Below are 13424 nucleotides of genomic sequence, written 5' to 3'. Positions count from 1 at the left end.
TGGAAAGCTGCATAGTCGTCTCTGGGAGTGCGGATGGCCACGGCAAAGGCAAGTACAAGCTTAGGAATCTGGTCTACCTTTGGGAAGGATTATCCATTAACAATATGCGTGAATGAGGGAAATACACCAGTTTTTCTTTCTGAGTAACTCCACCATAAAACAGGTATGGTTTGAAAGGGATGAGCTGTGTGCTCCTACGTGGGCTCATCTCTGCAGCCTACTGATCTAAAGCCCGCTTTGGGGGTCAGGATGCCCCTCTCAGAGGCTGGAGCAGAGCTGTTATCACTAAAGAGGCTCCTGCAATTAAACCTGCTTTGACAAATGGCCCACCAGACACACTCATGCAGGTGCAGAGGACAGACCTTTACCAGTTTCCCCGGGAGACAGAATTTTTGTTTTGTATGCTCCCGTTTGGACAGACAGACTGTCTTAAAGTGAGTCAGGCATGCCCCAGCCATAATTTTAAGACGTGAATTCATTACATTTGGTTGCTAAAAATCGAGGCTGTGGCTTCCGTTGGCATGACCACTTCCAGGTCTTCCCTCAGGGAGCTGCCTTCTGCACCTAGGGCCCAGGCAGGGGGTGGCAGGGGCCCATCTGGGGCAGCCCCCTCCTCAGGAAGAGCTAGACACTCAGAGACAGAAGTGCGAAGGTCCATGGGTTGACCCCTGCCGCCTGATTTCCTGCTCACAGTACCTATGGAAGGTACTCCTGGGGGGACTCCAGCTAATGCGGGAAGAACAGCTCCTGGTTCCCTTCTCCCCCTGCTGGAGAGGACAGACCCTCCACTTTTCTTTTCTTTTTTTTTTTTTTTTTTAAGATTTTATTTATTTGTCAGAGAGAGAGCAAGAGAGAGAGAGAGAGAGAGCACAATCAGGGGGAGCGGCAGTCAGAGGGAGAAGCAGGCTTCCCGCTGAGCAGGGAGCCGGATGTGGGGCTCGATCCCAGGACCCTGGGATCATGACCTGAGCTGAAAGCAGATGCTTAACCAACTGAGCCACCCAGGCGCCTCTCCACTGAGCTTTAATGCAAGTGCTTGCAAGTCAGATCTCCGTGCAAAGCCCAGATAATGGAACCGCCCAAATGGGCAATAGGGTTGATTTGTTTGGTTCAAGTAGGCCCATATGAGCCCTTGTATGACAGCCCTATCTTGGTTTAGGCATTTTCAGGATACCCAATTTGAATTCAGACTACTGACCAAGATGCAGAGAATACAGAAATGAATGTGTCTAACCCTGCCCAGAAGGGACTCCCACTCTTTCATTTGTTGTTATAAACAAGGGAAAGATGAGACAGTATGGAATGGTCAAAAACAAGGGATGGGTACTCGAGGTAGCCTTCGCAGGGGAGAAGGAGTTCAGGGGGCTGAACAGAGTGTGGAAAACTCTCTTGGCTCAGGGGCAGAGGTGGAGCATGCAGGAGCCAAGAGACCGGGTGGGAAGGGGTCTCAAGGACCTCCTGACTTACATGGGAAGCCCCTGTTCTCCTGACTTGATGACTTTCCAAACATACTCTCAAAACAGAAAACCTCCAAGCATTTCCTTCCTTTGCTCTCAGCCTGACCTGGAAACTCAAGGGACCCGTGATGATATAGGGAAATGGGCACGCCACACAGACAGGGTGGGAGACAGAACTGGGTCCCTAAAATGGTAACAAGGTCAAGGAGCCGGGTTGTGGTAAGGCCATTGGCAAGGGGAAAGTGTAATTTCAGATTGTAGAACTGAAAGCAGAGAAAGACTGCGGGGGGGGGGGGGGGGGGGCGGGGGGGGGAAAAAAAAGAAGGGGGGGGGGGGGGGGGGGGGGGGGGGGGGGGGGGGGTTGCAGGAGGGAAGAAAGAAAGAGAGAGAGAGAGAATGGGAGGGAGGGAGAGAGAGAGAGGCAGGAAGGCAGGGAAAGGAAGAGGGATTTACTGAGTTTAAGGACGACTAATGAATAATTTGGGTATCTGACAATGATTTGTCCCTGGAGTCCCTCCATCCCTGCAGGAGGCAATGACTAATCTGGAAGAGTTACAGAGTCATTCCTCAGCATCTCTAACTGTGCAGAAGTTTCCAAAAATATGTGTGCGGTTAGGATGGCCCAGAATTTGAAAAGATTCTTTGGGGGGCAAATCATACTGCCAGCATCCTGCAAAGGTCAGACATTTTAGAAAATCTTTTTCTGGTCTCCCAGCCATCAGGGACCATTGCAATGCTGTCCAGCAAAGCCTGGTTGTCCCAGAAGCTCTGCCGTGACTCTCAGGGCCCATGTTAAAGCACCTTCTGAAACAGGTAGAAGACAGCCCTTCACTTGTGTTCTTAGCAGAACATAAAGCAACAGAAAGTACAGCTCTTTGTCACATGCACCTCACCTACCACACTGCACGATCATTTCTATGGTATGAGACATTTTGGAAAATTTTCAGGGATTGATTAACCATAAAAATAACTTGAAGAAGGACTAAATAATTTCAAATAACCCTTTAAGGTGAGAAGAGAGGCCATCCTTTGTTTCAGAGGTTAAGTAAAGAGGACACACATGTGGGTGGTGCACACACACAGCTCCACAGGGGTGCCTGGGCTGGAGCCCAGTGCTCCCCTCCCCTCCTGGCAGCCCAGGCTCTTCCTAGCTAGATTTTCTCTTAAGGACCCTGATCCAAGTGGAAGTAGTACAGAAAGGACTTGAGGGGCAGGGACGGCGCACTGGGGATTTTAAAGTTGCGGTGCTGACTCATAAAGTCAGTTCACAAAGAATACTTGTGACTTCAGTGTGGTTCAAAATCCACATTCTGAGAACCAAGAGGGCATGAGATGCTCCCATTTCAGGGACTCCAGGAAGAACTGGCAGAGGCTACCCGGAAAAGCGCTTCAGGGATTTTAGGGAGCAAACATGGTTCATTCAAAATAGGATTTTGCTAGGTTTGCGCAGACCTCGGGCGTTTACACTTTTCAATGGGTTTTGGAAAAGCAGACAGAGGGAAAACAGAGTAAAACTGTTGGCAAACAGAGAAGCGACCGGGTTATTGCAGAAAAGGGCTGAAATCAGAGACAAAAAGATCTCAAAGAAGAAGCAAACGTTTCCAGGGCCCACTTGAGAAATTGTTTTCATCTGAAATAGTCCAGCAACATTTCCTGATCCACAACTGGCCTCTGAGCCTCACAGAAGTGAACCGCAGTGCGAACGGTTTCATTTTATTGGCCGTGAGGCTGCCAGATAGAACCTTTCTTAAATGACTTATCAAAGCCACAATGGAAACTTGTATGAAATGCTCCAAATCAGCTTTAACCAATGATGGCAAATTCAGAAAATCATGGAGTTGTTTGTGGATTTGGCTCGATGTCAGGCATGTTTTGAGGTTTTGAACGTGGTGACTATTTGCATCCATTAAATCAGTTTGTAAAAAAGAACAAAGAAATGGGATATGGAAACTCTGCGTCTTAAGAAAGAGCCAAGCTTTTCTCCCCTAACCAGAGCAAAAGGGGGTGGGGAGGCAAAGAGTGTGCATCTCCCGAAAGACTGGGCTTTTCCTGAAAGTCTTAACAGGCACAGGGGCAACATTTGGGCACCTACAAGAACAAAGCTGTAACCAGACCAAGATCCTTCGGTTTGCTCCAGGGGACACTGGCACCGAGCTCAGGGGCACAGGAGGTGAGCGCTCTGTCTGCATGGTCATCTTTGATAGAAATGTTCTCTCTCCACCCAGGCAAATCGTGCTTTTAGAAAAAGTGAGCCCAGGCGTCTGAGCCAGCATACTGGGGTGGTGCTGTGTCATGGGGAGGCATGCACAGACCTGCCCCCCACCCTGCGCCCTTCCCGGGAACAGAGCAAGAACTCAGGTCTTACCACCAGCTTTTATGATCTTAGACACTCACCCTCCAACTATCTGAGGCAATTAAGAATGATTACCTCTGAATCAAGGGCAAATCATCCAACAGCTTCCTGCCCCAGGTTTGAGTGGGCAGAGCTGCCTGTGAGAAGTTCTGCTCGTGAAATGGGAGGAGTGCTGTAAAAATCCTCATCAAAATGGTCAGTTAGGGTAGGGGACATGGGGACATCTGAACTTCCGCCCCTGTTTTCATGGGTTCCCTTTCTTCCCGGTGCTGGTGAGGTCTCCTAGTACCTGCCAGGTGGCCAAGGTCAGGAGGAGACCCCGGCCTGACCGCCCCTTTGCCCACCTTGTCCCCCCACCCCAGGTCTGACCACGCTTCTAGAAGCTGTGTCTTCCTCTCTGGGCCTCCAGGAGGAGAGAATTAGGTTTCAGCTTTGGTACCAGTGACACACAGGCTGCAAGGATTTACCTTGTAAGTTTTGTACTTTGTGTCTCCCTCCCATGAAGTACCAGACAGAGTAATACTTGTGATTGGATTTTCGAGTTCATTTCTACCTGTGCTTCCCTCCCGTGAAGTATCCGGCAGAGTAAGTAATACTTGTAATTGGATTTTAGAGTTCCAGTTCCCAGTCTGTATTTAGTGTATCTGTTTCCATGTCTCCCCCCTCCACCCCCGGAACTAAGTCTGGGTTTCTGGTAAATTACTGAGTCCAGAGTTGGAAGCCCTGGGGAGTATTTTACCTCAAGGCACAATTAGTCATCAGAATTACCTGCAGGGCTTGTTAAAACACAGGGAATGTTTTACTTCTAATCAGTTTCTGGGTGATCCTGATGCAGCTGGTCCAGGACCACATTTTGAGAACCACGTCCTATGCCATAGGGCCTTCCTTTTCTTTTCCTGCTTCTTAGCTACCCCATCCCTGAAACCTCCCCCCATGAAAGAGGAAGAAGTCAGGCTGATGCTGGCTGGTGGGGGAATTACAGAATTGAAATTAACAAGAGAAGCTTGAATTACTTGAATCACCTGTAAGAGTTGCCTCTATGCCCTTCCCAGGAAATATAATTTCTTAATTTCTTTTCTTCCACGAATTAACCTTTTATCCATAGCAGGTAATTTTTCTGTCAAAAAGACAATCTTTTATCTTTAGAATACAATCTCAACTTTAATCCTTCCTTCTGATGAGAATTAAGTCCGTTTCCTTCCCTTTTTTACTGAGATATAATGAACATATAATATTATGTTAGTTTCAGGTGCATACCATGAGGATTCGATAATCGTAGATATTGTTAAATGATCACCACAATAAGTCTAGTTAACATCTATCACAGTTACATTTTTTTTCTTGCGATGAGAGCTTTTACAATCTACTCTCTTAGCAACTTTCAAATCTACGATACAGTGTTATTAGCTATAGTCACCATGCTGTACATTACCTCCCCAGGATTTACTTATTTTATAACTGGAAAATTGTAACTTTTCACCACCTTCACATTTCCCTCTTATTCTGAATTCACCTCCCCTTTACCGTCAAACAAAATACCCATGGAATAAAAGCTCAAGTTTACTGAGGGCCTACTATGTGCCAAGGACTTCATTAATACTGTTTAGCGATTTACATGAGCCATCTCGAAGGATCTTCCCAAGAATTTTGCAAAGTATATGTTATTCACCCATTTTACATATGAGTAGTTTGAGGGTTAGGGAGATTTTGCGGTTGCCCGAGGCCACCTCAGTAAGTCCCAGGCCAGGTAGGACAAGGATTCAAATCCAGACCTGATTCCAGAGATCAAGTTATATTGTCATAGCATTCTATTTTCTATAATATTTATCTGCTATACTGTAAAGTAATCAACTACAAAGTGAAAGATTTGCCACATATTAAGCAAGTCTTCTGTGATCCACCGTTCATTCAGTATCTGTTTTTATTAAGTACATACTATGTGCCATGCGCTATAGTTAGGCCCTGCGAATACAATGGTATAAAAGATAGAACTCTTCAAAATACATTTTACCAGACTATCTTATAAAAATGTATTTTATTTTATTTTAAAGATTTTTTGTGTGTATTTATTTATTTGAGATAGAGAGAGAGAACGCATGCACGAGCACGCAGGGGGAGAAGCAGAGGGAGAAGGACAAGCAGACTTCTGGCTGAGTGGGGCTTGATCCCACTACCCAGAGATCAGGCCCTGAGCTGAAATCAAGACTGAGCCACCCAGATGCTCCTAAAAATTTATTTTTTTAAAGATTATATTTATTTATTTGAGACAAAAAGAGAGAGCATGAGCAGGGGGAAGGGCAGAGGGAGATGGAAAGAAAGAATCCTCCAGCTAACTCCCCAGTGAGAGAGGAGCCCACATGGGCTCCATCCCAGGACCCTGGGATCATCACCTGAGCCAAAGGCAAACGCTTAACCGACTGAGCCACCCAGGCGCCCCAAATTTTAATTTTAAAATAGTTTGTCCTTTGATTCAAATTGTTCCCAAAAGTGCATACCATTCAGCTCAGAATTGTATTCCTTCTGCCTCTATTTCTAGCAAACTTCCTTGATGTTCTATAAAGTCAGTTTAACAAACTTTGTTACCTATTTGTCTTAAAAGAGCATGTGTTGCTTTAATTTTTAAAATATTTTTATTTTTTGAATGAATGATATATTTATATAGTTCAAAATTTAAAAGAAACAAAAGGGTATAGAGTAAAACTTAATCTCCCACTCCTGGCCCCCAGCTCCCCAGATCTCCCCAGAGGCAACCACTAGTATATGTATATATTGTCTTCCTCCCTTCCTTTCTTTTTTTTTTTTTTTTAAGATTTTATTTATTCATTTGAGACACAGATACAGAGAGAGAGAGAGAGAGATCATGAGCAGTGGGAGAGGCAGAGGGAGAGGAAGAAGCAGACCCCCCGCTGAGTCAGGAGCCCGATGTGGGACTCGATCCCAGGACCCTGGGATCATGACCTGAGCCGAAGGCAGATGCTTAACCATCTGAGCCACCCAGGCGCCCCCCTCCCTTCCTTTCTTAACACAAATATTTGGTTACTATTTACTTTTCTTTCCATGGACATAACTTGGAGATGATGCCAAATCAATAAATATAGTTACCTTCTTCTTTTTAACAGTTGCATATAGAAATAACTCTAAAATGTACCATACAATATTTAACTAGTCCCTGTTGATGAACATATAACATGCTCCAATATTTTGCTATTATGAAGAATTCCACAAGGACTACTCTTGTATGTTTATCAATTTACACATGAGCAAGTCTATCTGTAAGATAATTTCCTGTAAGGGGAAGCGCTGGGTCAAAGTCAAATGGTATGTGCATTTGTAATTTAAAAAATGTTCCATTACAGAGTTTTTCAAGCATTACAAAAGGAAAGAGACTAGTATAATGAACCCCTACACACCTGTCACCCAACTTCCAGTTGTCATTAATCCATGACTGATATTATTTCATATATAAATATATATATGGGCATATAGATAGATAGATAGATAGATAGATAGATAGATAGATAGATATAGATATATTGGCCCTATTCATTCCCCCCACCTCAAATTATTTTGCAACGATTTCAGACATAATGTTATCTCATTGGTAAATATTTTGGCATTATTTCTGAAAGCTAAGGGTTTTAAGAATGTGTGTGTGTGTGTACCATTTCATTATCACACCTAAAATAAATTCATAATAACTTTTCAATGTCATCCACTATCTTGTTAGTGTCACACTTCCCCAAACTGTCTCATGAAAATTTATTTTTGAAATGGTGTGTTCTTTGTTTCAGAATCTCTTCAAGTCCACCCTATTCATTGCAGCTAGTTAAGCCTTTTGATCCCCCCCTCAGCTCTCCCTCTCTGTCTCTGGAAGATCATTCTGTAACTTGCAACTATACAGACAACAAATCTAGATAACTGTCAGAGGGAAAAGGCTTGTCTACACACATTTTGCTCAAGATACTGGCCTGCTTTGACTATGAGTGGGAGTGCAGGTCTGGAGCCCACACTTCTGTCCTTGGTGAGAACCTGTGAGGTTCAGGGAGGAATGGGGGAAGGAAGACTGGGTTCCGCACATCCAGTTCTGACTGGGCTCACTGCTGTGGCCAGTCTCAGCGCTCTGGAGGGCAATGGAGTGACTGGTGGGATGAGGGGCATTTCCTGCCCTGCGAGCTACTTGCATGGCATCTGACAGACTCCAGGTCAAATCCCAGCTGGCATAATTATTCTCAGGAGGCCTTGAACAAATCTCTCTGAGAAATTTCTAAGGTGAAATTTCCTCACCTTAAGACGGGGGTATTAATCCTTATCTTCAAGGGGTGAGACTCAAACGATAGAACATGTAGAGTTAGAGCTCAATGAGTGTAGCTAGTATGACTCTCTGTGATTCCATGATGGAGACCCACAGAGAGTCTCAAATACCCCCAGACATTGAGCATCAACCAAGAGAAAAGAATCAAATAGCTCTTCCTTCTGGGAGGCCCACTGATTGTTAAATATAACATGCCTGCCCACGGTACTCCCGCTCTCCCTCTGCTATCCTCCCCTCCGCTCATCTTCCCCCGAGTCGGCAGGCAGGGCAGGCTGCCACCCACTCGAGAGCAAACATTTCTATCCTGATGCCCGCTTTCCTGCGGGTTGAGGGGTGCCATCTGTCCCTACTAAGTGTGGGCTTCAGGCCCAGGGGCTGGGCTTTCAGTGCGGGAGGCACTCTCTGCAGCTCACCTTTGTTTTCTCGCCCCGAGGGAACAACAGAACCTCTGAACAGCCCTCTGGCCCCAGCCTAGCGGAACAAAGAACCTGGCATTATCCATTCGCTCTAGCCATCTGCTCGGCTCATTTCGGGACAGAGAGGGGTCTGCGGGGTAAGGCGAAGAAGCCCACGGTGCACATACATCCCAGGCCCTGGCCTCCTGCCGCGGCAAGACCGGATCAATGGTCCCCGTTCCGCACCCCAGCCCGCCCCCACCCGTTCTCGGGCTTCGGCTGGCGTCGCGTTCCCCGGACCCGGGCGGAGAGTGCGGGCGTGGGGAGACCCCTGCCACTCCGCCCCGGCGTGGGGAGACCCTGGGTGGCGGCCGCAGCGACCCGCGCACGGCCCTTGCCCTCAACTCTGTCCTATGAGCCCACGCCAGGCACGGAGCTCCGGTAACCCCGCGCGTTAGAGACCCAGGGGGATCGGAGCCCAAAGCACACAAAGAGTCGGGGTCCACTTGCGCCCCGGCCACCGGGAGGCCGAAGGGCGCCCGCCCCCCCGCGCCCCCACGCCCCCACGCCGCTGCCCGCGCCGCCGGCGTCTCGGAGGCGTGCGTCTCCTTATATGGTCAAATGACACGGCGGGGGTTCTCTCGGGCGGGAGCCGCGGCGCTCCGCCCGGACGGCCGCCCCGCCGCAGCCCCGCGCCGCCGCCGCCTTCGCCCCGGGACGCCCGCCTGGTCCCCAGAGCCCGCCCGCGCCGCACGGTGAGTGCCCTCCCCCCGCGCCCCCCGCGGGAAGCCGGCGCCTTGGGGACCGGGGGCCTGGCCGCGGGAGAGCCGGGGAGACTGGAGCCGAGACGTGGGGGAGACCCGGGAGAGGGGAGCGGAGATGCGGGGGACACCCTGGGAAAGGGGGACCGAGCCGAGAGGGCGACCCGGGCGGAGGGGAGCAGAACCGTGGGGACACCTGGGAGGGGGAGCCAGGCCTTGGAGGCGACCCGAAGACCGAGGAGCCGAGGTGCGGGGGAGACCGGGGAGAGGGAAGCTGAGCCTTGGAGAGATCCGGGGAGAGGGGAGCGTAGCTGCGGGGTGACCCTGGGCAGAGGGGAGCAGAACCGTGAGGACACCTGGGAGAGGGGAGCAGATCCGTGGGTTACCCAGGGAGACGGGAGCGGAGCCGCGCGGGAGACCCCGAGAAAAGCCGGGTAAGGGCAGCAGAACTGTGGGGACATCAAGGAGAGGGGACCCGAGCCTTGGGGGAGACCCGGGCAGAGGGGAGCAGAACCGTGGGGACACCTGAGGGGAGGGGAACGGAGTCGCAGGGGAGACCCGGAGAAAGGCAGGGTAGAAGGGAGCAGAACTGTGAGGACACCTGGGAGTGGGGAGCGAGCCTTGGGGGAGACCCGGGGGGAAGGGGAGCTGAACCGTGTTGGGGAGAGCCCGGGGGGGCGCTGTAGGCAGGAGGGACCCACCGCCCCATGCCGGGAGGGAAGACCGAAGTCCGAGTCCTGGCCAGGCTGGTTACCGCGGGGTGGGAGCCGGGCCACTGCCACCCACGGGAGAGCCCTGGGCAAAGGCTGGCCGCAGGTCCCAGCGCGGGGAGGTGACAGCCCCTGCCCTTCCAGGGGGCCAGAACTCGGGAGTGTGAGCGAGTTGTCCCGGCCGCGAGCCCCACGGTTGCCAACGGTTGCCATCTGCCTGTGGGGGTGTCCAGCGCATTTCCCTGCGGTCCAAAGGTGTGGAGCTCCCGATGTGGCCTCAGGCATTGACTCGTGTAGAACTTAAAAGACTGAACCATCAGATTTAAAAATGTGGGCTTATTTTAAACAAGAAAAATTCTGATTCTTAAGTGGTGTCCCGGGGTGATATTTTAGCATACCTGAAATTTTGGGAAGAAAGTGTTCAATGTGGTTTCCTATTTAAATTAAGAATCAATCATGCCTCTTTTCAGATCCCAGTTTGGGTTTCCGTTGGAAATAGTCTAACCCAGTGTAAATGAAATGTATACAGCTGCCTTCCATGATGTGCACGTATGGTGTGCACTCCCTTGCACTTATTTTGGGAGGTAACAAATCACAGGTGGGGCTTATAATCAGGAGACCTGTGTTCGAAACACAGGCCATTTACTTCTTGCAGTTCTGGCATCAAGTACTGGGGACATACCTGAATATTTCAAGGAGGACTTCTGCTGCATATTTTGACTCACAGTTGCTTGTTAAACCACCTCCAGTACTGAAAAAAGTCTGAGTTGTGGACAAAAAAAGCCCTATAGGATTTTGAAAAATAATTAGGCTGGACATCAGGAGGCCTGGGTTCTTCTTTTTTTTTTTTTTTTAAGATTTATTTATTTATTTATTTTATTTGAGAGAGTGAGAACGAGGGGAGGGAGGGGCAGAAGGAAAGGGAAAGAATCTTAAGCAGACTCCCTGCTGAGTGAGGAGCCCAGCATGGGGCTGATCTCATGACCCATGAGATCATGACCTGAGCCGAAATCAAGAGTCAGATGCTTAACTGTCTGAGCCACCCAGGCGCCTGAGGAGGCCTGGGTTCTATCCCTGTTCTGCATCTAAGGATGCATTACCCAGCCTCTGGGCTAGGGCGGCTTCATTTGTCAACAAGGGGGCTGGAGTAAGTAAGCTTCTCTCTGCCTCAGATGCCATGAGATACAAAGTTCCTTGAGCCTGAGTGAACAAAAAGAGATATTGGATACTTGCTGTGTAGTTTTATTATGAGAATTCCATCAAAGCCCATTTATCACGTGGAATTATCCTGAGAAGCCACTTCCTGAACATGGTTACCTTGAGCAAAATGACCAGGCTCTTCTCTAGTGACCAAGAGCCTAGTCTTCCAGGAGACCAAGCAGGCATTGTGACTTTGGGGTGAGTCACCAGGTACCTCTGTTGTCTTGAGTTGTGGATTTTGACCTTGGCCCCTATGATGGTTAATTTTATGTCAACTTGGCTGGGCCGCAGGATGTCTAGACAATTGTTCAGACATTACTTCTGGGTGTATCTGTGAGGGTTTTTCTGGATGAGACTAACATTTGAATCTGTAGACTGACTGCCCTTCCCAATGTGGGTGAGCCTCATCCAGTCTGTTGAAGGCCTGACCATAAAGGCTGAGCAAGTGGGAATTCCTCTTGCCTGGGATATCAGTCTTTTACAGCCTTCAGACTCAGATTGAAGAGAAAACTAAGCAAGAGGGCACTCCACCTGCCTGACTGCAGAGCTGGGACGTTGGTCCTTCCAGCCTTTGGGCTCGAACTGAAACTCAGCTCATCCTGGGTCTCAGGACTGCTGGCTTTTGAACTGTAACTTACACCACTGGCTCTTCTGGTTCTCAGGCCTTCTGCAGATCTTGGGACTTAATAGCTTCCATAATAGTGTGAACCAATGCCTTGTAACAAATCTCTTTTTATATATGCGTGTGTGTATGTATGTGTGTATATGTATGTATACATATGTATATATCCTATTGGTTCTGTTTCTCTGGAGAACCTAATACAGTTCTCTAGTAACTTTGCTTAAAAATTCTCCTGCCAGCAGGGCACCTGGGTGGCTCAGTCAGTTAAGCATCTGACTCTTGGTTTCATCTCAGGTCACGATCTCAGGGTCGTGAATTTGAGCCCTGTGTCAAGGCTCCGCACTCAGCACCGAGTCTGCTTGAGATTCTCTGCCTCTGCCCCTCCCCCTGCTCCCTCGCTCACTCTTTCCCTCTCTCTCAAATAAATAAAATCTTAAAAAAAAATTCTCCCACCAGCGATCCGTCTTGCTTTTTAAAGACTCGATGACTACTTGGCCACTGGTGGTGTTGCCTTTCCTCTTGCTGTAAAATACGGCCCCCCTCCTGGAGATCTAATGAGAAGCCTGGGGCAGCTTCCGGGGTCTCAACCATTAGTTCAGTTGTCCTGAGTGGTTCTCACTTGGACATCACGTGTCATCACACTCATCCTTGGCCTTCGTAATCCGTACGTTTCCTGCCCTGAGTCAGTCTGCGGCTTAAGGATCTTTAGGCTCGTGGTACTAAGTGAGGCAGGTGATGTCTGTGCCAGTAAGAGAAGAAGCTGCCCTGTTTTGGGGGTAAAGAAAACGAATATCCCAGGGCATCCTTGAAGCCTGGAGATATTTAGGTTTCCAGTCAGAAAGAAAATGGTTCTGTCCGTGTTTGATGATACAACTTTTGGAGCCAATGAGAATTAGCGAGCCAATGAAGAAGGAAGCCGGAGATGTGCAAGCCTGTCCTGGCAGAATCCCGAAGCAGGATGCTACAGCAGCCCCATGAAGGAGCAGGACCGGTAGAAGGAAGAGGCCAGCCCATCATGGACATTGGGCGTCGCCATAGGAAGAGGCCAGTTGGGGCTCATAGCAGATGGAAGGCCAGGCAGACAGAAAGTAAACAGTGAGCTGCCTTTTGGAGACTGGGGGAGACCGATGAGAGAGAGTGAGCAGATTTCATTTTGTTCCTGTGGAAACAAAGCATAAATAATGTGTTCACATGTTCCCAGGAAGGTGGTGGTAGAGCTATAGGGTGGGGCCTCCCCCAAAACCCCCTCACTGGGGTGATTTATGAGCCTGAGTCAGCCCGCCATTCTAGCGGCATAATTATGCTTGTCTTTCGTTGACTGAACTGACATGTTTTGAGATTAAATGACAAGATGGTATCTTAAAGGTGATTTAAATTCTTTGGGGCTAGAACTATTCTGGAACTCTTTTAGAGATTCTATGTTTTTGTCCAGCCACCCACTACCTAAAACAGTACGTGGAGAATAGTGGTTACTCAATACATTCTTACTGACTGGTTTTAAAAGCTATAGGACATCAAACCAGTATCATCCTTCTTGTATTCATGGACTTAAGGTCAGAAACTTTGCATTTATTATTTTCCCATTTCTTTTCATTATTCAGTATTCCAAAGGTA

General features: G+C 48.7%; 1 protein-coding gene across 6 annotated transcripts in view; it reads left to right on the top strand.

Annotated features, from left to right (window-relative positions):
* FHL2 (four and a half LIM domains 2) overlaps window positions 1-13424 on the top strand; it is a 66637-nt gene that overhangs the window by 24484 nt on the left and 28729 nt on the right. The window contains exon 1 of one of the 6 annotated variants that reach the window (XM_035001880.1): window positions 9218-9272. The exons of 4 other annotated variants lie outside the window; for them this stretch is intronic. The gene's annotated coding sequence lies outside the window, so the exon portion shown is untranslated. Of the gene's footprint in view, window positions 1-9217; window positions 9273-13424 lie in introns of those variants that run through there. One more of the 6 variants, XM_035001875.1, reaches the window with a different exon arrangement.

Source organism: Mirounga leonina, unplaced genomic scaffold (assembly GCF_011800145.1).
Source record: "Mirounga leonina isolate KUSES-001 unplaced genomic scaffold, KU_Mleo_1.0 Mir_125, whole genome shotgun sequence".
Lineage (NCBI taxonomy): Eukaryota > Metazoa > Chordata > Mammalia > Carnivora > Phocidae > Mirounga > Mirounga leonina.
This window is presented reverse-complemented; position numbering and strand designations above follow the sequence as displayed.